General features: G+C 40.0%; 1 protein-coding gene across 8 annotated transcripts in view; it reads right to left on the reverse strand.

Annotated features, from left to right (window-relative positions):
* tenm3 (teneurin transmembrane protein 3) overlaps positions 1-24,941 on the reverse strand; it is a 567,981-nt gene that overhangs the window by 317,885 nt on the left and 225,155 nt on the right. For all 8 annotated transcript variants that reach the window (XM_078166323.1, XM_078166324.1, XM_078166322.1 and 5 more), the window contains one exon: positions 18,703-18,780. The gene's annotated coding sequence lies outside the window, so the exon portion shown is untranslated. The remainder of the gene's footprint in view (positions 1-18,702; positions 18,781-24,941) is intronic.

The raw sequence follows: 24,941 nt of genomic DNA on the forward strand, positions 1-24,941 counted from the left end.
GCGCTGTGCAAGTGCAGTGTGGTGGTGCACTTACAAAAATGTTTTGAAGGAGCAGCAGCGACGGCAATAATAACGAATGTAGCGGAAACACTGATGTTATTACTATCCTTAAACATTCTCCAGGTCCTCTGAAACTCTGCAGGACTTATTTCCACCCTGCCCAGCAGCGGTACCGTGGTGAACGGTCCCTAACTGCGGGGAGAACGGAGCAGGCCTCCCCGGAGGTCCGCCGCTTTTCCCGGTCCGTCTCCTCCACACTTGGACTTATTTCCACGCTGCCGACAGTGGGACTATAGGCCTATTCACTGTGCCGACAGTGGCTTGGAAAACCGGCCATAACGCCAGGGCCTGCCCTGCCTGCAAAGCGCAGCGCACCGAAATTCTCCCGCGAGCCAGAGCACTTCCGTTCACATCAGATGCGCATTTCTCCACGCTCGTCGACAAGCGGTTCTGCTCCCAGCTGTTGTCTTCGTCACATGTGGGGCTGTTTTTCCATCATGGGTAACTACCCAGCTTGACACATTAGCTCGCGGCTCGCGCAGAAAATAGACCAGACGCTGAAATGATCGCTGCAGGGCCGGCGGCGGAGCTGCGCGGTGCGGCTGGTGTGGATGACACAATTGGTTAACATGGGCGCCGAAAGGAAACTGGCTTCACTTCTCCGCGCTTCGAGGCTATTCGCGGCGCTTCCGCGGGCGGTGTGGTTCTTAACCGTGTCACATGGGGAAGAGGGAAGAGGGAAGGCGGCTGGAGTTCCTCCAACATTTGCGGTTAGATTATCATATTTTTTTATTGACAAAAATATAAGCTGCTTCGGCTGATTTTTTTATGTGCATACATGCCCCTAAATATTTTTTACAGTTCGCATACACCTATTTTTTGTCGCAAATGCGAGTGAAACGCTCGCACTGTCGAGCCCTGTATAAAAGCACTTAATTTTACATTTTCTTTGGTCAAGCAGAAAAAAAACTTTTTTTTTTTTTTTTTTTGGGACAAATTCTGGTGTTATTAAAAGAAAAAAAATCACTAAATATCGATAACCCTCAAGAGCATCTACAAAAACGATGGCAGAATGTGGATAACCACTGTGGTCAAACTATGCAAAAGTGGTGAGTTTTATGAGGAGCTTTGAAAAAGTAAACTCAGTTTGCCTGAGGGCAAAACTTCCCACAAGCATCTGTTTAGCGCTATTAGCTGAAATCCGAGGTGACTGGTGGATACAGTACCTAACACATAAACAGATACCCTGAGCAGTTGGAGCGAGGGATTGTAGGGAGAGGTGAAGGTCTAGTGTAGGCGGGGAGGGACGGAAGGTCAACTCTTGTTAACAATGAGTCCATTGATTCCAAGTGCCCAGCCTCTTCTCAATCCTTCATTCTCTTCTTTCTTCCCATATCTTCCATCTCTCCTTTCTCACTATTCTCTCATCTTTGTCTCTCCGTCTCCTTCTTTCATTCCCTCTCCTTTTCTTGTCTTTAATGTTTTATGGCCCAGACACTTCAGATGAAATTGGATAGATTTTCAGTTTTTTTGTTTTTTTAAGGGTTGAATTTCTTCATCACTTTCACTCCTTAGCCCAGTTTACTATTTTGTTCCCTCTTTTTTTTTTTGCCTGTTATCACCCCACCTCCTCCTTCCTGTTCAGGTAGCAGCTTTCAACAGGCCACAACACAAAGGACCAATTGTACATTGTGTGCCTGTGTGCCTTTCTGTGTCAGTGTGTCTCAATACATCAAGAGATACATTTGTGGCATGCATGTTTCTTGACATCCCACTAACACGGCTTTTATGGTAGCAAGGAGAGGAGGGGCAGCTGTAATGATCACGAACAGGCTGCAAGCGGGAAAAAGAAGAGGGATAAAATACTCAGGGGGGGGGGGGGGGGGGGGGGTGAGGAAGTGAATTAGGATACACTTATTCACTGTGAGAAAAAAATCCTATTGTTAATTTAAATAAAAGAAAAAGAAAGAAAAACATTCTTTAACACATGGCTATCACCTGAAATTGACTGTGCCAGCCAGGATGAATGTGAGTAATGGTAACATCATGATGATGGTGTGAAAAAGCCTGGAAAACTTCACCAGGATTTCTCAAACTGACAGCTGAACAACATGACAAGTTTGCTTCTGTTAAAATAAACTGACGCCTCACTAAACTAAATATCATTTCATCATCCACTTGCAGTTTTTTCTCCATATTACTGCAATAAGCCCCTAATTTATAAATGGGATGAAAGTGAGAAGATTAAAGAATCCTGTAAACTGTGTAAGAAAGAGACAGAAAGAAGATGAGTGTTACAGAAAAGCTCAATGACAAAGATGAGACAAAAAAATAGAGAACATAAAAGTACATAAAGGAGGCAGAGCAAGACAAAAGGCACCATGTACCAAAGGCAAATAGATGGATAACATACATAGATGAAATGAACACAGGATGCTCTATGAAGCTAACACTATTTGTACAGTACATGCTTGGACAGTTTTACATTGTAAATTAGCACGAGTGTCATTAGAAAACATATTACAGAAGAGGAAACAATTTCATATTTTTTCCCAAAGCTGAAAAGTGTAATCAACTGCATCTCCTACACTACAGGGTGCGTTGTGCATCTGTATCTGAAGCCAAGGGCCACCTATCAAGTCGATGTGTTTGCTGCCCTGGGAGTGAGACCAAACTTTCTCTGTGTATGTGCTGAAAACTTACATGAAGCTGACACTGGTTTTCGTTCAGTGGTGGCCCTCTTAAATTCCAAAAGTGGCAGCCCTCTCCAGCCTGACCAGTTCGCGCTACAGTCCATCACTTTCTCAGGTTAAAAGTAAAATGGGGTGGAAAATATCCACTAAAAAGGGAACTGAAAATGATGGCTGACTTGACCTGTCCTATTTTATTTCGTGCCATCGCTGTGATTTTTGCTGATGCTAAGAGAGTCCTGTCCTGCTGAGTAGTACAGGGTTTCTACCTAAACACCCTGGGGGATCTAACCACAGCAGACAACACTTTTAAGGCTATAGTGATAATGTTGAGGCTTGTGCATGGATTCTGTGGGTCTACTGATCTGGCTCCAAATTGTGAACACAACCATTTTTACCATGATTAGTCAACAGGACACATGTTTGCTACTGCCCACCATCTCCATCCTTCAACTGGCAGTTCAGCAGGGGTCCATGTGTGGCTTGTTAGGTACACGTTTTCCACTGCATGTTGTGTCCACAGTAATGGAATACTTATGCCTTTATAGAGACTTATATACCCAATAACAAAGCTGCATACAGTTTATTTACTGCAGTGTAAGACATTGTACGGACACAGGGTATTAGTGAATGAAGAACTGTATTGCTGGTGCCTTTGCGACAACTGATAGCACCAATTGTGCATCAATTTGTGATTCCTTTTTCATTTGAATTGGCATTTAAACAGTTATGGGCCAATTCAAATATATCCATGCTTTATCAAATGACTGTCAGGTATATCCTCCTGACTCCCATTCACGCAAAAGGGCTTGATTTCCCTGTTCTGATACAACAACACAATCTAATCACCCTCCTGTAGGCTTATACTTGTGGGAAGAATTAACTGACAACAGTCATGATTTACTTTGGAAAAACACAAACAAAGAAAATACGTAAAAAAAATATATCCAATACATGTGTAACCTTACACCAAAAAAGACGATATGAATAAATGAGAGTTGACTCTTCAATACGCAAAAACGACCTTGCTCTGAGGGTGTGAAAAAGAAAAATAACCATTGATATTGGGCAATTCTACTGTGAATTACATTCAGGGAGAAAACGTTCAATGCCAACATTTAAAAAATTCTTGGTTTTTATTATATCTGCACACTGCAATTACAATATAGTTGAGGTTAGAGCAAGACTGTTGTCACATAAACCACGCTTAAGGTATTTTCAAAGGCATACTAAGCAGGATATCTATCTATCTATCTATCTATCTATCTATCACGTCCCTGCAGGCTTGTGCGGATGTGTGGTTGTGTTTATTTGTGCTTTGGAACGTAACCATTGTGGAATAATCAGAAAATAAGGATATATTTCTCTGATTCACTGTTTTGTTCTCGCCACTTTCTCTTCATTCTCTCTTAAGCTTGCTTGACCACTGCTGCTCTGTCAGTGTTGGTGAGCTGAGAAGGAGAGGCCAAGTTGTGTTTGCAAACAGTTGTTACAAATCCTGCATAGTGCGCCTTTAAGGTTGAGCAACTAATGTAAAACAGATGGCTGATGATAAGTATGGTTAAAGTTAGGCAGCTGAAAGGTTGAGGTTTTGCAGGTCAGTAAGAGGGCATGGACACTGACATCCTGCATAAAGGCCAAATTGTCTACAGACAAATCCAGCATCCTAACTATTACACACTTTACCTCACTATATAGAGAGCGCACTAACTTCTGCACTGGCACTGAACCATGGTATTCCTATGGGATGCTGGGCAGAACAACAGATCACTAGTGCTTGGTTTGTGTGCCTCCGATGGGTGTGGGTACAGTGTCAAGTCAAGTTTTTTTCTGTAGCACATTAAAAACAACCTCAGTTAACCAAAGTGCTGTACAGGCTATGCATGTAAATACATATACACAAATATAAATAAAATAAATATAAACATCTCTCTCTAAAACACAAGGTAAAAATAAACAATAAAACATAATAAAATGACGAATAAAACATCATAAAATCAAATCAAGATAAAATAAATAATCAGTGTATCAGTGTAACTTGTTGCTCTCCTTGTACATGTGATTGTGTGACATGGGCATGGTTTAGCTCTGATTTGATACAGTGGTAGTGTCGCTTGTCACCAGCTTGTCAATGCTTGCACCAAACTGGTTTCTTTCTTATAGAGAGAGAAACAGTTATGAAATATCATCAGTATAGGGAGAGAATGGGTGAAAAAAAGGGAAGGGAAACTTCGGGGCTGTTCTATATTTTCCTGGGTTTCAGGCCAAAAATAAACTTGAATAATTTCATCTACTCATCTGTTTAAAATCCCCATTACTTACCTGTAATGCAGATCACTGACTGTGTGTGCATGTGTGAGTGTTATATTATCACAGTGAAGCATATCCCTTCCAGGCTAAAATGGACAATTTGCATATGTTGCAGAATCCCCAGAGACCAAGGTGGAATACCTAGCTAATCTGTGATACAAAATACCTTTAGAGAAACATTAAGTGACTTTTAACAAATTGGATTTTGGGTTTTTTTTCTTCACATTACCGAGCGCCTAACAATATTTGTTACTAGCGGGGCTCGGCATAACATGAAAGCTGTTTCTTTGTTGCCCACATAAAATAGCTTTCTTTCTTTTCAGATACTGCTTGACATTCACTTCACTCTGCAGCCTTTGTGGTTCATGCAGGGAATCACAACGCCAAAGAAACCAGACTAATCTGAACACATGCCAAGATCAATTCAAAGATTTTGGGCTACTGAATGTGGAATTTAAATGTAATCACTTTGGCAACGCTCTAAAACTACTAGTATTTCAGTAGGAGCTGTCACAAAAGAAGGAGAAAAAAATCTATACATCTTTTATTTTCTTACAGAGGAGATGAAGAATAAATCATCCCCTACCACATGAAATCATGGACTGACTTAGCATTTATTTTCACTTACAGGATATCATGGTCACAGAGCTACCATGAGCTGAGATGTCCAAACATATTAGCACACAATCACGTTCTTTTGTGGTGCAAGTTTTGTTAGACTCAACATTTTAAAGGTTCTTGTCACATCCCTGTCTCCCTCTCTCCAGCCAGTCCTTCTCCCCTTTTACTGCCATTCTCTACCTGTCCACCAGATGCCCTCTGACTTTTTCTTCTGTCCCAATCATCTTGTTTCCACATCCAGCCACTCCCTCCTGCTCTTCAGGTAACCCCTTTCCCTCCACACTCACCTATCCTTCTACGCCCACCTGCTCACCTGGTCCCACTTCATTCATCAGTCCTGCTGTATATAACTAAGACCTTTTCACTCACTTTTTGTCAGATTGTCAATGATTCACAGTTAGTTTGTTGCTTCATGTCTTGTTTTTCAACCTCTGAACTCCAATCTATACCTGCACCTGCACTGGAACGCTTCAATAAACCCCTGAACTGCTCCTGTGCACTCAGTTGTCTGCATTTGGGTTCAAATCCCTAGTCACATCACATCCACCTGAGTGCCAGTTCCACAGCACAAATGCATTAAATATAGAGCATATGATTTGTTGTTGATTATTACTGATGACTAATCCATTGCTGTTACAGGTGCTGTGATTTTTGGCTTTTAAAAACTCACTTTCCACCCCGTACTCTGACGTGGAATGAGGACTCCATATCTATTGACATTTCGGTGAATTCATTGACAATTTAAAAGCAATTCGCTGGGAACAGGTCATGTGAGAGGCATGGCAAAGCTTCCAAGGTGGCTTTTCTACACCTCTTTTATGTGGGGTTAAGTGTAAGGAAACAGTGCTTTTAGTATCATAGATTAGTATTGGAAAAAAACATCCATTTACACATCTGAAGACCCCACAGAAGATCTTAATACTAAGGTTAAAGGAGCAATTGGACACTGACCCATTTTAGCACATTTTCCCTCTCTCCTAGGCTCACAATGTTAGCCAGACATATCATACATTTTTCAGGGCATTCAGGGCATGCTAGGCTTCTCAAGCATGTCATCATTAGTTATTTGGCTGTAGAAGGACCCATATGAGCAAAACAGTTTTATGAAACTTGAAACTCCCAAATCTGACTGTCTGACAAAATGTTAAACCGTGAATGGCCACGGGAGGAAGTGATTATGGTATGAGGGTATGAGAACCTTGGTGAACATTCTGTCTCTTTGTCTCATGAAAAAGTACATTATCATTCCCTGTACGAGAACCTTGCATGTTAATAGCATTATAATCCATATACCTCTGTGAAATGACAGAAACGTATTAAAGTATATATAAAAAAATGTTCTGATATTAACTGTGCTGACACACATCAAACTGAATACTGTGCATTCCTCTCCTTTATTTTGCAGCAAGTCCATGTTTGGCCTGTTTATCTGGGTGTGTGTGTGTGTGTGTGTGTGCTTATGCATACGTGTGTGAGTGTGTGTGTGTATGTTTCTGTATCTGTGTTACTATATAAACTTAAACCAGGTGCCACTTGTGTGGTTATGTAAATGTTGGCATATTTTAGTGAGTTGGATTTTTTTATGAAATAATTTCACTTTGTTACGTCAGCTGAGATTCTGAGTACCATATAACTGCAGTACTAGGTATCATTTATGTTTGCAAATAAACACTGACAGCTCCTGTGGCGTTGCAGGTGGTGTGCCGCTCAAAACTGCATCAAACCTAACAACACAACAAACTAAAATTGCTCACAAAACGATGCTTATACATCTGCCTGTGAAAAACTAACGAAAGATTGTTATAACCCTGCATATTTGCTTTAATATTTTATTGGTCAGATTTCTCTTTCCTTCCCTGTTGTTTAGTGAGACAGTGCGTGTGTGCATGTAAGGGTGATGAGCAACATGTGGTGCCCCACGACTGGTCTTTTGACGAGCTATTATTAGCTTGTTTGTAACAATCGGCTATTAGCTGAGCTAGCACGTTGCACTTGTATAAAACAAGATGTTAAGATGTAAAGTATATTTGCTTTTTACTCACAGATGTTTTATTGCACTTAGAGTAACGAGCACAGTTGTCGTCAACTCAAGGCATCTTCAAGTTATCTTCACTGTCTCCACTGCAGCCTCTCTGCTCTGCTGTTTGCAGTGTGTGTGTGAGTTTGTGTGTGTGGAGGAGCAGTCCCGACACACATAGAGCAGGGGAGAGGCTGCAGCATAAAAATAATTTACACCAAAACATTAAAAAGTACAGATAAAAAAACAGAAATGTCGGAGCTTGTCAATACTAACGTCATAAATAATTTAACCCCCGGGGCCCACTTAATACTGCCGTAATTAACGGGGTTAAAGCTTCATGCATCCGCGGAAAAAAGGCATATGTTAAAGGATGGATCTGGGATTTTACTAATTAATACTGGACCATTCAAATGAAGATCAATTTAAATCGGCCAAATCGATAATTTCAACCCAGACATATTGATTTAGTGTCCTAACACTCCCTCAAAAGAGAATCTTCTTTTCAGTCTGAAACTCTGAACATAACCTCCTCTGGAGCAGGTCAGGTCTGCAGCATAAGTAAGCATGGTGATTTAACCAAGTTTAAAGAAAGCCATCTTTGCAACTTTGAAAACTTTGGCTTTAGGCTCAACATACCTCACTATGCCACAAATATCCCTTTGTACTACACCCCTCTGCCCGCCTCCACCTCTGCTACTTTCAACAACTGAAGCACAAATTTACCTCTGTGTGTACTGCATCAAGAGCTTATGTAAGTGGAGGAGCACCTTTCTGACTTTGAACATGAAAATTTGTACGGACTCGTGTTAGCTATTCTGATACACTTGTGTCCTTGAAAGACTTCTGTAAGATCTACTTCTTCCACTTTGGGAAAAAAAGTTTGTTGTAAATATTAGAGGGTAAATGTGGAGCTATAGCAGTAGCAGTCAGTCGGAGTAAGGCATCCTTTTTCGTTGCTGTTGACCCTACACTCCTAAACCGAAAAACAGGAGAAAAACATTCAAGATGTCTTTTCAAATGTATTTTTTGTCAGGAACGTTTAGGGTTTGATATTAGTAAACTCTAGTTTTTTATTCTGAGCAATGTTCAACTCTGAGGTTTATAAGAATCTGCTACTTTGAACCTCGATTCATACTGTGCAGCTGGTGCGGAGTCACACAGCATGTAATGTTTAGGTTTCCCCCAGACTGGGTACATACCAGGATGAAGAAAGAAATTTGCAAAAACAGTATGGCAAACACTGTGGCTGCAAATGTCAAACAAACAAACAAAATCCCAGTCAGTTCAGAAACACGTTTTTGCCAGTGTTCTGCATTGACAATATTCACTTAATTCCTAGGCACTTAAGGATGTCTATTTATGGAACAGAAACTAAGCTTTCCATTTAGTGAATCAAGGTTATTTTGCCTTGACTAAAGAGGTCAAGGATGGAGGAGGAGGTGAAGGAGGAAGAGGAGGAGATAAAATGAAGAAAAGAAAATGACTGAAATATAACGAAAAAAATATCAAGCACTGATGGTGAATATCAGAGGAAGGGCATGCGGAACAAAACAAAAAAAAAATACTGACCAACAGTCAGTAGCAGTCACTGCAAACAAAATCAAATGACTGCCATAACTGTCACATATGAGCTGCTTTCATGATCTGTGTTGTGTGCATCTGCCTTACAACTGATGTGCTATTGCAACCTCTCTACTAACACAAAATATATTTTCACATTAAGTGTTAAAAACATTATCTTCGTTAAAAGGTGGTTTCAGCAACATGCAAAAACTTAAAGGCTCACAAGAGTGAGGGTTGGGCAAAAGGATGCAGAACAAGGGAACAGTGAGCACCTGGAGGACTGGTGAGAGATGAGGAGCAGAGCTCTCACTACTAAATTATAGGCCCATATCAAACCTCTCGTTTTTTAAGTAAAGTCATTGAACAACTTCATGACTCTAAATAACTGTTTTGATGTCCTCCAATCACACCACAGCACTGACACTACTCTTGTTAAGGTCGTCGATGTCGTCCACTTAAAAACAGACAGTGGCAGAATTTCAGTTTTACTATTACCTGATCTCAGTGCTGCATTTGACATGGTCAACCACAACATATTACTAGATTGACTGGAAAACTGGTTGGGATTTCTGGCACAGTACTAAAATGGTTCAATTCCTACTTTACCGATAGGCAGTACTTTGTGTCTATGTGTAATTACACATCTGAGTGGGCAGAAATGACGTGGAGTTCCCCAAGGCTCCATTCTGGGACCTCTTCTATTTAACAGCTACACGCTGCCATTGGCTAAGATTATGGAAAACAACAAAATAAGTCACCATAGTTATGCAGATGACACTCAAGACATAACCATGTCACCAAGAGACCATGGTGCTGACTGAATGTGCAATTTTCTTCAACTAAACATGTTAAAACTGAGGTAATAGTTTTTGGAGCCAAGGGGGAACGATCAAAAGTCATTGCGCAGCTTCATTTGGCAATGTTAAACACCACCGACCAAATCTTGGAAATCTTGGTGTCATGGACTTAGAACTTCAACAGCCACATTAAGACTATTACAAAGTTAGGCTACTATCACCTTAAGAACATAGCAGAGACAAAAGGACTGGATAAACCTGTACATGCATTTATCTTCAGTAGACTTGATTATTATAACAGGGTCTTTACAGGTCTCCCTAAAAAAACAATCAGACAGCTGCAGCTGATTCAGAATGCTACTGCTCAGTCCTCACTAAGACCAAAGAAGTAGATCCTGTCACTCCAGTTCTGAGTCTTTACACCAGCTTCCTGTCTGTCAAAGAATCACCTTCAAAATACTACAATTAGTTTGCAAAGCACTGAATGGTTTAGGGCTGAAAATACATTAACCATCCAGACCTCTCAGGTCTTCTGGGACAGGTCTGATTTGAGTCCCCAGAGTCAAGACTATTTATTTATTTATTTATTAGGATCCCCATTAGCTGATGCAGGACATATACTAAACAGACTAAACATGGAGACCAGCGTTTGGCTTTTATGCACCACATATCTGGAACAAATTCCCACACAACTGCAGGTCTGCACAAACTCTTACTTCTTTTAAATCAAGGTTGAAGACTTATCTGTTTCCTGCTGCCTTTTATTAAATCAAATATTTATTCATTTCTTACACTGCACTGTAATTGTTATTATTGAGATACTTTTATTTATTTTAACTGAACTGTAACTTTAGTCTTGTATTTTATGCCTGTCTTAGTATATTTTAACTTTTTATTTTCTCTTCTTTAGTTCTTTAATAATTTGTTTTTAAATGCCCTTTTATAATGCATTGCTTTTGCGTCTTTTCTCAAAGCTTTTGAAGTTTTATGTGGAGCACTCTGAATTGCTTTATTGCTGAAATGTGCTATATAAATAAACTTGCCTTGCCTTGCCGAAAGAAAGGTAGAGAGGAGAGGCAGGAGGAGATGGCGCAGTGTACAGTGTATTCAGGAGTTTTTGGGAAGTAAGGCAAACGTGAGTTATGCTTGTGAAACCTCTCATGCTTGCATGTTGTCCCCCAATCATGGCCCTTTTTGTACTGCTTAAAAGCGTCAAACCCTAGAAATTCAAAGATGGTAACGATTACAACATTGCAAGAGAATGAAAGAGAAGTATTATTGAAATGAAAAGAATGCAGTATTTTAAAAATATGATATGAGCCAGCAGAAGCACAGTCCATTGGCTTGGGTACCAGTCAGTACACAATGTGGACTAGAGAGGGTCCAGTTTAACTCCTGGGCACTGCGGAGGTGCCCTTAAGCAAGGCCTGGAGCAGAAGCTCTATTAGTGTAAAGTATCTCCACAACAATGCATAAAAATGACAATGGAGTAAAAATAAATTCATTTCCCCAAGGGGATTAATGAAACTCTTCTTCTTCTAAATGTCATTTGAAAACATACCAGAAATATTTAGCAAAGCAGAATTAAGTGTCAGACACAGATTACTCACCTAACTCCTCAGTGGAGCCCCAGTGAGAAAAAGAAATGTGGGGTAATGGGAGTGAGATGGAGAGAGGTAGCAACTGCAAGTGACAGGTTAAACTGAAAAGACAAGGGAAAATAAAGGAAGATAAAGTACCGCAATGAAGACAGACGGACTGTGATTCTCGTCTTTTCTCCTCTCAGAAGACATACTGTAGTACTGCAGTTTGCAGCTTGTTTGATTCAGCTTTGTTTTGTTTTAATGAGCTCACAGTCAGAGCGTAAGAACAGCCAAAGAGCCCAGGCTGAATAAAATGACACTTTATGTTATTATTGTCTAAAATGGTTAGAGGCCAGAATGGAAGGTGACTCTTATCCATTTATCCACGAGAGACTCAAAGTCATTTGACGCCCTGGAGGCTGGGAATTTCTGACGTTGCCAAATCCAATCTAATTTAGTCAGTAAAAGTAGAATTGGCAAGTGCCATTGTGACACGTGTGCACATGTAAAAAAAATGATTCATGAGACTGGTGCCAAGCCAAACCACTGATATGCACTGTACAATGACAAAAATACATGCTCAAATTTGAAACTGAACTGAAAATATGACTGGTTGAGAATATTTGCACAGACTTTTAACCCTCTTACATAAAATCAATAAGATACTTGGTAAATGTTTTTTATGTTATCATTAGGTTATTCATCTGCAGATAGATTGTTCCATTGAAAACTGTTCCATAAAAATCTTGAATTTACAAATCACACTATATTCAAAGTGAGAGGCCTTGTCACATTTTAACAACTCTCTGCCCCAAGCAAGCACACTAACATTTACTTTTAATAAGCACATTAAGGTAATGGCTTGTCTAAACCATTCCCGTAATTTTCCGAAACCTATCTACTTTGCATGATTCCCATCGTTTCTTATGAGTCATATTTACATAAGTTACGTTCACTATGTAAAAAAAAAAATAACAACATAAAAATGGAGGATTCCCAAATCTATGTGACTATCCAACAAGCATTTGTAAAGGAGTTTACTGGCCACTTTAGGATAAGGGTTGGGTCGAAGTTACTGTAAATATTAGGCATTCACAGATTTATCGGCTGCACATCTGTTTCAGCTGACATCCGCTTTGTTGACTGCCATCCAAATAAGATGACAGTCAGAGATGGCAGTGGCCAATGTTCTTCTGTTGTGACACATCACTGTAGTGCAGGCTGAAAAGCAGGGCTCAAAAGTAACGGCGTCCCACTATCCTGAGGACTATAGAAAACATGTTTGGAATGAACAGAACTCTTTGCCAGGATGCCATCTGGATTAAAGGATGCAGTAAACTCACTATTTTTCCCTGATAATGTTACACTGTTGACATTGGCAGGAGGAGAGCTACCTAACATTAGCTGTTAGCAGATGGTGGCTGGGGATAACCTGTGACAAAAGTTACAATGAATTACACTGTGATGCGTTCAAACTCTGTTCAATAAAATTGAGAATTGGGTGAAGGTAAATTATAACATTCTCATTATGTATTCAAATGTAATCTTGTAAAATGTAGTTTTTGGTGAGAAACTTAAATAAATACAGTTGATTCAAGGATAAATCTTTACAGTAATGCAAGCCAGATATTAGAGAGGGAACTATATATTTATTTTTATATATTTTGTAAAAAGGGTTGAGCATTTTCTTCAAAGATTTTTTTATGTGAAAGTAGTATAATTTAAAAGTTTGTTTCATCAATGTGTATGATTGAATTTGTGCTTATTCAAATGTGGTGCAATGAAGGACGGATTGGCTTTTAAACAGTTTACTTATTATTTTTTTTATAATGAGAATTTGTTTCCCTGGCACAAAAGGGGGAATACAAAACAGCCTGTTGTGGGTGTGATGATTCCTTGGAAGGAACACAGTTCTTGCTAACTCCTCGTCAATCTCAGCTATGCAGACAACCCTTGCAGCTGGTCACCATGTCTTCCTTTCCTACAATGTCTGAACCTGTCATTAACTGTATGAACACTGTTTGCCGAGTCATTTCATTGTGTTGTTAGAGTCCAGATTTATGCTGCAAATATTAAACAGGTCTGAGAGTATTGCAACAGGCAAAGAAAGGGAAGTTAAGATTTAATCTGTAAAACACTCACATGATTAGATATTAAGTGCTTAATATTGGACCCGACCAAGATCCTATACCGGAGTTCTCCACCATTTGGTGCGGAAACTGGAGATAAACTGAACCAAAATGTCTCTGTTATGTAGTCACCCCTAAAGAAGTATCCAACTGGCCCAGCTGGTCCAGAATAATTCTGCCATGGGCTTCTTCAGCAATGATGGACCCAGTGGGTCTCCTTCCTCCTGTCAGTGGCCTTTCCAAGATGTCACGTGGTTATTGTCTAGCTGTCGGGTCACATCAGTCACTACCCAGGGCTTACACGGTTATGTAACCAAGATCTACTGAAGTTCCATAAATTACTGAAGTTCAGGGTAGAAAGCAGAGGTAGTTCTCTGTCAAAGATGGTGCAGGTTGAGAACTTTAGGAGCAAAAATAGTACATTCTCAGGAAAGAAACAAGATGAAGGGTATGTTTCAAGGTATGTTTTAAATACATTACATTCTTTTGGCAGATGCTTTGATCCAAAGCAATTTCCTTTTCTGCTCACATTAGAAACAACTTGAGTATCCTTGTCTTGCTCAATGGAGTTGAGGACAGGAAGACCCAGGAATCAAACCAACTGTACTATTAATGGTCTATCTACTGTATCAATAATGTATATTACTACAGCCCCCAGAAAAGGCTGTGTACATTCACAAGTGAAGGCAGATTTGGGGTACTTATATGGTAAATACAAAAAAGCTTTTTAATTTGCAGCGATGATTATTCTGATACATTTTCCCCCTGCTTCAATGAGCAGAACATTTACTCAAAGCAAATACAGAACTACCATAGAGTGACCAATTACAGTAATTGCTAGCTCATATGAAAGAGATAATTCACAGCCTTTAAATGCATCAGCATATGCACTTTTATGTATTTCTGTATGCATGGGGAATACATGTTGCTGTATGTAAACACCATTATTTCCCTTTGTAATTAATGATGTATGGTGTTACAGTGAGAGAGGTCACAGCTTAATGAGCTAGACTGATTCAAACCAAAGTCAATTATATGCTATATAGTGTTGCGTTGCTTTGAATTTTGTCGTTTTTGTAATTGTCAAGAGAGACTGTCGGCTATAAATTGTGAGATTACATATTGAGATATTGTATTCATGAAAGAAAACAACGACATCTAAATTATGAGGCTTCTTTGTCAGTCTGTTAAAACGATTAAGATATTTTTTTGGGCATTTTTGCCTTTAATGCACAGGACAGCAAGTATGAAAGGGGGAGAGAGAGAGGGGACGACACGCAGCAAAGGGCCACGAGCTGGATTCGAACCCGGGCCGCCGCGGCAACAGCCCTACACATGGGGCGCCTGCTCCACAACCAAGCCACCGATGCCCCCTGTTAAAACATTTTTATTACTACTCGTACATTTAAATGATTTCACTGTAGGGTTTACTTGGGTGCAAATGGATCAGTGACTTCTACATATACTCCCTAAGCATCTACTTTCTAGATGTTTTTATTCTTTAGTGAGAGCTGATTGAACTTTAATTACGGTAAACAAATTAAAGGCACTGCTTCTCTGCATCTCTTTCCCCCTTGCTTTTTGACTCTCTCTTTCAGTGCCTATGCTTTCTAAGCTTTTACATGACCCTTACCAGCCCCGTTCTGCCAATAGTGTAAGGATATATGTCTCTGTGCCTGTGTATTCCTGCTCTTAGAGAAAATATATTTGACTTTTGGCCTACAGACATCTCTGTAAAGGAAGGTCATTCTGGCCCTGTCTTCACATGTTGTATATTTTAAGCCAGCTGCAGGCTTCTAGTAGTGTCCTACAACATGTCCTCAACATGTCCTACAACATGTCCTCTGACACATATTTTAGTGCACTGTTTGGCTGTAATACAAGACTTTGCAGAAAAAGAAGCAGGCCCACTCTCTTGTTGTATTGTAAAAACTGAGAAAATACTAAGATCAAATGATAAAACTAAGTAGTGCTGATCAAATATAAACCAAGACTTTGTTAGTGTGTTGCCTATTTCTCACCTAAAATGTTTTCCAACACACATTTTAGCTCACTGTTTAACTGTAACACAAGATTGTTGTTGACCAGACAGTGGCCATATTGTTTTCTGTGTCAAAATGACCAGATTTGCATTTCGTCACCCACCAGTGGGAGTCTTTATTGGTCTGATGTGCCACAGTCCATTCTGTAATTTGTAGGTTTTCTACCTCTTGAGCAAAATTAAATGTCACAGCCCTTCCTCTGTTTTGTCCCGTTATGTAGCACCCATTTCAAAACTAACTGCATGTTTCTACTGCATAGAGAGCCCAGTTTAATGAAAAGACCATCTTTCCAGCAGTGAAACACTTCTTTAACAAAGATTCCATATATTTCCACTGTCACTTTTGGCCACACCAAGTCAAGCCATGCCACGTCGATTTGCGTTTCCATGATCAGTTAAGAGGCGCCGTGCCATACCAAGCTTTGGCAGAGATGGACTTTCTCCAAAGTATGCCCATAAGCTGGGCCGCCCACCCTCAAGTGAGTAGCGGTAACTGCAGCCAACCCCCAACGATACCGCTTTTTCCTGTCAGACAAGCTGTGTGTGTTGCAAGACTCTACGCACTTCTGTCTGCGGGAGACCAGAGAGAAAGGTGTTTTTGAGAGTCTCTGTGTGTTTAGCTCTCAGAATTTTTGTAGCTTCAAACTGAATCTGTCTGTCTCTATTTCAGATATCTACTTTATTTTATCGTTTCATGTTCGCTATCAGCTGGAGTTGTGCGAAGCTGCTGCTCGAAAACTCAACATTTCCTTATTTTGCTGCTTCACAATACAAGTTTTTACATAACAAAATGTCAGGGGACTTTTATTGTGACAAATCAATAGGAAATGTGATAATCACTGAATTAGCAGAACAAGTCTGAGGAAGGAAAGTGAAAGCAGAAACAGTGAGATGTTGACAAAGAGCTGCAGAAAACAGGCTCTTACTGCATCTCTGCAAACAGTTCACCTACAGCAGGTAAACTTTTTTTTTTACCTGCCCTGCTGTGTGATGGAAAAAAACATGCAGCAAAAATAGCAAAAGACAACCAAGGATCAGCCTGCTGCTTTTAAACGCCACCATTTAAGACAAGCCATCATCAGTTAAAGACACACCTTCAAGTGGGTGGCCCTGATGTAATAGAAATGCAAATCCCTGCCGCAATGGGCTGATGGCTCAAACTGAACCAAGCCCATCCAAGCCAGCCCTTGACTGTCGAAAAGGGTTAATACTCCAAACTACTGCTGCCTATGTAGGTGAATGGCCTGCATCTTGATATTTAAACTACACTTGTACTGAAATACATGGGCTATGATTAGGATAAAAACGGTGCAATACATTAAAGCCACAATAAATGTGCTTCTCCTGAGTTGAACCACATAAAATACTGATGTACATATACCTAGGACACAAAATGGATGTCAGTCTGATCATCCAAACTATTCCTGGAGATGGTGAGAAACACACTGTCATGGACAAGTGTAAATATTTGCTATACAGAAGTTGGAAGTTGAATTAGTAAACAGCTGTCAGTGCTGCCACTGTTTAGTCTCCTCTCTAAAGTATATCAGTTATCTAAGATAGATTATTCTTTCCTTTCAAATATTATGCTTTTATATGATGTAACCACCATTTTACCAAAGAACTACACTTCCAGTTTGCTCAAAATGTAAATAGCTAAGGAGTTGGTGTGGCTAACAGTGACTTGATGTGGTCCAATCGCTCCATGTGAACAAAAGGTGTATGTATCTTAACTTAATCTTATTCAAATACAGTCTGGATATGCAAGTTAAAGCTGGGTTTGGGGGAAGGGAAAGCCACTTAAATGGCTGCCAAAATGGAACAAGAAAATCTCAAGTAAAAAACTAGATGTACTGGTAGACAAAAAAACATTTTCCCTTTTCAACTTGAGTGATTCCTTTTTCCCAGAGACTTGTTTAATTGTTGCTGTCTGCTTGATGCGCACACTCAAGTGGGACATACTGTAGCTGGGTAGTGCAAAGTCTTTCACCACAGCTATAAAACAAGTTCAAAATGCTCCAAAGGAAGTAAAATATATATGAAGCATTAATATAGCTTGCCGTTTTACATGCACGGAGTAACCGTGTCACTCTGACTGGCTCAGTTTGCCTTCTGAACACCATGATGTTTGTAACAGATCAGTTTGTTTCCCTGCAGCCCCACAGCAATGAAATAATACGCTGTTGAGTTTAGTCACAAAAATATGACAGCATTATCCTCCAAAGCAGAGGTACTGTAACAGTCATTGATGCCCACAATTTTAACAGTTTATTTTAGCTGTCGCAGGTAGAGCATTTGGCGACCAGATTTCTGCTAGAAATGTGGGTAAATAACACCTGGTGACCTTCATACATCATGAGAAAAAAAAACACTATTTGTAATCCCACATATACTATTGTGAAAGAAAGAAAGAAAAAAAAAGGCTGATAATCAGGCTCTGTTGAATGCTCAGCGCCGCCACCCCCCCACCCTGCCTCCCTCCATCCCCTCTGACACATAAACTGCTGTCAGAGTCCTTCAACGGAAACAGCTTTTCCTCAAGAGCTGCCTTCCAAAAACACTTGACAAGAACAGAAATTGGCAATTCATTCCTTTACTTGTTCATTTTTCCCCCCTTTTTTTCCCTGCTCGTTTTTTATTGATCGCAATCACTTGTTCCCTGCACGTGTTCAAATTGCAGAGCGGGTTTTTGTCTTTTTTTTTTTTTCCTCCAACTGCGAGAAGAATAGCCTAATCAAGGCAAATTGGTGCTAATCTTCTCACTCTTTAACGGGAGATTTAGAGAGAGAAGCAGAAAGAACAATTTCGACAAAAATGAACAGGATAGGCAGCGAAATATGTTGAAGAGGGAATAACTGAGAGGCAGATAGACAATGCCAAGCCGTGATTCAGCGAGAAATACAGAGATACAGATGGAGAGACAGTGAGAGGGTTCGAGTGTAACCTACCAACTTGTTGAGTGGTCTAGCAGTTGAATGACACTGGTCTGCCGCCAAGTTGCGTCATCCCCTTCTGTGCTTCCAAAACTGAGGACAGAAAGACAAGAACATGCATAATGTCAGAAACAATAACTCACACAGCAACATTTCATTTTAACCAAATCTTTTTCCCAAAAGCTAAGTGGGAGCACACACCAGTGGAAAACACACTGCATGGTGTCGAAAATGAAAATCAGATCTGGTCGAGTCAGAGTTGAACACCTCTGACACATGACAGGACTTCAACTGCAACTGATCATAGATTCTTAGTATATTTATCAGGGTTTGTTATTAGCAAAGGTGTGCTACCATCACCATGGCAAGATTTCAAAAACAAAAACAATGCTAAGTATTTATCACTTGTGTTTATACATACAAAATACATAAATGGTGACACTGGCCTCTGAAGGCAACGACCAATATTTCAGGAGTTAGCCAGCAGATATCTGGGCCAAGACTTTCTCTTCTGTGCACCAGTCACTGTTTACAGTTCAATGAGCAACTTGAGATAACATCATGTAATCTCTATAAACAAGATGGGTGCATAAGAATGCAAATCAATTAGGAAAAAGCTACTGAAAAGCTAATGGCCAATGGGATCTAAGAATACATTTCAGCCAATGCCTGACACTTTTTCTTGCTCTCCACACAAACAGTTTACCTGCAAGTCTGCTTAAACGTGACAGATCAATGCTATTTGGACTACTAACAGATACCAGAATGCTTCCAATACCCAAATCATGTCCTGTTGCCTTCAGATTCTGCATTTATATCTGTTCATGGAGATAATGACCAATTGAACATCGCTGTTATGGATAAAGAAAGCACCGTTGACATTTGCGAGATGTGATGGGAACTGTTTTGTTTACATGCTGGTATGGCCAACCATCCACTCCACACATATCAATGAGATATACCAAAGAGATCTACGTCTGCCTTAGCCACATAGTTGTGTCGATAAACAATGCAGCGCAACGAGGGGATCGTTTCTTGTCAGGAAATTTTCAACTTAGCTACTAATAAGCATTTCAGAGGACTGCATTTTTTCTCCACTGTAAAACTGGATCATTGTTAGAATAATGGATCCAGGCTGCTAACCTTTAACATTCCACCTTTCAAGCCTTCAAGGGTTGAGTATTCGATTCAAAGATGCACTGTATGAGAGGGGTGATATTTCAGAATTGCCACAGGGGAAGACATGTCACTGTGATGAACAGAAAGATGTACTGGAGCAGGATAATGGATGCACAGGTTTTAGTGACGTTTGGAAATAATTGGACAGAAAAAAAAAATCAATTCTCTATTGATACTCAATGTTAACAGTAACAGTTGGTCATCCAGACAGGATGATTGAGGGAATTTGTGGGTCTATTTAACAGTGAAAATTTCAGGTGCAGCATTGTATCACTGACACATTTGGAACAATAATTTAGCTCACAAGGAAAATAAATAATACTAAATAAAACACATGACCCGCCTTAAGGCAAACTCAATAAAACATGTTCTGTGTGTTTTGAAAAATCTTTGAACCAATTTTCTTTGTCCCACTTCCTATTAAAAATGGATCAAAAAAATATTTTTCCATAGTTATCTTATTTGTCTCGACCCTTAAATAATCACTTCTGATTAAAAAAAATATATATATATACTAAATAAAAAAAAAAAAAAAGAAAAAGAAAAATTGTGGAGGACAAGGAAAAAGTGAATACCAAAAAAGGAGAAAAGACGCCTCAATGTGTCGTGAGGGGAAAAAAAAAACTATTCCTGCATTAAGAAGTGGTCTGTGTCCAGTTTCCTCTTTTGTAAGTTCACTAATAAATGTGTATGAATATTTAATGTTTTCATGAATTTCTATGGTGTTTGAGTCTGAGAGCGCTTGACCATGCCAAGGTTAAATACATATGAGTGGATGGTGATCGTGTCCACCTCTAAACTTTGTCGGCCTAAGACAACTTTGCCTAGGACAAACCCTGTTCCTCCATGGCAGGGTGAAGCAACCATTTGGACAAGGATCAATGTAATGCTGTATAGACAAATAAGAGTAACAAGATGTGGTTGACAGAAAGAGAAAAATATAGAAGATAAAGACAGAAAATTGGAGTGAAGGAGATAAAGTAAGTCGTGTTTTTACAGTAATCAAATTTTGACTCACAGGCACAACATGCTTGCATGTAGGAAAACACACATACACACACCAGAGACTGGAGAGGTCCAACTCTTCAATGTGACATTGAGCTAATCAGATTTGAGGGAGAGAAGTGTTGGATAAACAAATCTCTCTGTCTCTCTCTCTCTCTCTCTCTCTCTCTCTCTCTCTCTCTCTCTCCATCCCGAGCCCCCCTTTCCTCTATATCTCTCCCCCACTCTCTCACTAATCAGTAGAAGAGCTTTTAGAGTGCAGAGAGGGATTCGTATTTACTCACTAATTCATGTCAACAGCCAAATCTACTCCATGGCGATGAATAAACAACTATTTACCCCATAACCACTTTTCACATGGAAAAGCCAACTCCTTCACAAAAGCCACAAAGCGTATTAGCAGCAGGGCACCACCAATCAAATGAAAGCGATTGTGAATCCAATTCCGAATACTGTTAATATGTGTACAACATGTGCATGGGGTTTGAACCTGAGCCTTCTGATATGAAACTGACTCTTTCTGTATTAAAGATAATAGAAAAGACGTTAGTGTCAAGCAGGGATCTGAGACTGAAACCAGCAGCAAGACCAGGATCGATAAAAATACCAAAAGATCAATAAGTTAAGTCACCTGTAGACATTTTGCTATACTGGTTATTTTATGGTTGAGAAAGACCTCAAATTGTTGTTACACCTGTCATCAGCCTAGACCTTGTCTAAGCTTGCAACACTGACTGTATTAACATGTACACTAAGTCTGTACTTTTAATCCGAAATTGTCGCATGTCACCACTTTGCACACTGACTCTCAAATTTTGTCAATCATTAAAGTTTTCAGAACAGGTTAAAATTTCTGCATTTTTTTTCCATCCGGGTCTCACTCCAAAGTCATCGTAATCAGGCACTTGGGCAAAATCTTCCTGCGTCAGACACCAACGAAAAAGTCGTCCTTTAACGCCAGCATGATGTGCGGCCAGTTGCCATTCTAGTTTAATGGTGGCAGGTGGTGTCAGGGGGAAAAGTGGCGGGACAAGAACAAAAGTGCGAGTAGGGTGGATGGAAGAGGTGGTGAATGAGTCCAACAAACACAGACTTTCACCTGGGAGAGCAGTGTTCATGTTCAGTAAGATTATAAAGCCAAACCCTTTTTTCCTGAACTTAACCATGTGCATTTGTTGTTGAAGGAAAAAAAAAGCCAATTCACAGCTCTGCACTGAGTTAGTGTGTTTATTTTGAAAAAGACTGTATGTAAACTATAAATTTCCTGGATAAGGGAAGTGTATTTTTGAAAGAAGACAATGCATGTCCTAGAACCTCAACAACCAATGCACCAATACACTGCACATCGTATCTGGACGTGGAAAGTCCATGACCAAACATCAACATGTAATGAGGTCGGAGTAAGAATGTGTTGTTTTTTCACATCTGTGAAAAGCCTTTGGAGAATTGAAAATGTGGCATAAACTGCTGGACACATATATGTGCAACAAGACAGAGGAACGTAACGCACTGTCATTTCATAACTCAGATAGCCTACTTTTAACAGGTCAGATCGTGATATTCAGGCGGATGATGATGACAAGGACGAGGATGTGGATCACACAAAGACAGAGAGAGTGACAGTGTGGAGACAGAGAGGGAGGACAGCTCAGCCCCTTCAGCTGTTGTGCCAAGTGCAAGACACGGGGGAGAGAGCAGCGACAGCTTGGGAGGTACCTCCAGAGGAGAGATGTAAGTGTAAGGGAGCAAAAATGTCTTTCCACCTTGTCTTGTAATGCGAAATTTCACAACAAGTAGAACAATAAAACACATCAGAGTCAGTGTGTAAGGTTTATGAGCGTACCATTGTTTTTCAGATGACAGATAAAAGACAGAGTTGGTGTGCGAAGGCCTGAATATTCCAATATTGTTACAAACGTGACGGTATTCTGAATTTGATGTGGGTCATGTAAGCAGCATTTTTTGCTTTGATGTTCCACATTAGGCATGATTCCAAATGTAGCATTTAACGATTAAGACACGGTATGTGCCTATCTTTGGACATGTATACAGTAATTGGGGTTTTTACTGCGGCTTGCAACACACGGCCTCTTGCCTGTTCACTGTCAGCGCTGTGAGCTGTCATAGATATGTTGTACAAAAACCAACGCCAACAGTTGGGAGCTGGGGTAGAGATGCATGCCCAAAAGAAAAGCCCACATTTCTGGTCAGATGGAGAAACATGCCCACTTTTAATCATTATGAAAGATTTGGAGATTACAGATCTTTGGATATGCCCAGATATCACAACGCCAACCTTTTCAAGAAGGTGGTCCGCAACTGGTGGAATAGTCTGAAGTCTGATTTGAGACATAAAGTGAAAATTGCACAGGCAACTCCAGTTCCTCCACTTCTCCATGTTTTGACGTGATAAATGGCATGTTAAGGTACTTTAAATTGAGTTTGCATAAAAACAGGAATATTAGTGGAATATTCATTTTCATTAGCCATGTAAACAACTCAGTGGGGATGTTGTTTTTCCGTATTAAGGGCATAGACTGGAATATTTTGTGCACGTGAACACAGCCTCTTCCAACACGGCTCAGGCTGAATACAGTTACCTTGTCAGAAAGCCACAAATATAATATAGTGAGACAGTACATCTGGGCCTTGTTGTGTCCTGTCATAAATATTATATTATAATAGGAAATACGATCAGTGTAATAAATGATGAAATATTGTATACTAAAGCATTCAAACTCTGAGAGGAGATCCTCACTTCGGGTGGGCCTGTTTTTAAAATCATATTTACACTGCATGTTTTGTTCCCCTGGCAGTGTGGGGGAAAAAGACAAAAAGCCTACAGAAAATCACATCCATCATCAGAGTGTTAAACTTTGATTCATGCCACCTGCTCACAAGATGGAAACCCAGCAAAATCTTAGATACAGCCTGTGAGCAAATCAGGATAGGAGGATAAACAGTCATTCATCTGGAAAATAAGTTGATGCATATGGTGATGCAGCTTGTGAGAAAACTGAGAACACTCTTCTTTTTTGGTGTCATTATTTTGCAACTCACTGCTTTTCTCCTGCGGTGCTGCTACTGCGGCGAGGAGACAAAGGGGCTTTAGAGCTCTCTCTTTTGTAAATATCATGCAAATATCGCAGCTCTATCCTTAAAATACCTTTCATGATTGGACAGACTCATTTGGAATGTTACTGGAATGTACAGCGACAGATCGATGAAGACAGCAGTGTTACAGATTCCGCGTCTGAAGGGGGCTTTGGAGACTGTGCCAACATCCACTGTGGCAAAAGGCAGAGAAATACAGACAGATTTCAGTCTGTCTCAGGACTCACACATGCACAAGCTCACACATTCACGTTCACACCTACAGAGTTTCGAGTTCACCACGATGAGCTGACTGTCTTTGGTCTGTTATACATCTTATGTTCGATCTAATCACAGTACCTCACAGAAACACACAAACATACTGCATAGTGCAAAAACAACCAGCTGATTCAAGATCAAGATACAGATATATACTTTGATTTTTCCAACGGGGGAATGTGTTTGGATTCTGCACTAAATCCAGACACATTGGTTTTGAACTGTTGTTCAGACATAACTTGGACTCTAGAAAATTGTCTTTGTCATGCTTCACTAATTTGTGAATCTTAATTGTTAATCAAGATAATTGTTATCATAAAAAATAATAGAGAATCACCGATAATCAAAATGACAGTGGAGAGTGAACAAGGTCCAAAGAGCATTTGGTTGGCACCATTGCAGTGATAATGAGACACATGTCACCCTGTCACCTCTCCACCTCTCTAACATATGACACCAGCATCACCTTACAGCTCGCCTACACTGCAGCCAAAATAAAAGTCCATCTGTCTACTACAGGTTTTTTTCCGGTTGCGTTGATACATCTCTCAGATCAGTTTGAAACTCTCAAAACTACTTGTTCAACCACATCATCTACTCACTTGTGTTTACCTTACAAGCGATTTCTAATTATTTTGAACAAATTGCAAATGATTATATACACTTGCTTGCTGTTTCCTACATTAACACATTCACAT

This window comes from Epinephelus lanceolatus, chromosome 3, assembly GCF_041903045.1.
Source record: "Epinephelus lanceolatus isolate andai-2023 chromosome 3, ASM4190304v1, whole genome shotgun sequence".
NCBI classification, from domain to species: Eukaryota; Metazoa; Chordata; class Actinopteri; order Perciformes; family Serranidae; genus Epinephelus; species Epinephelus lanceolatus.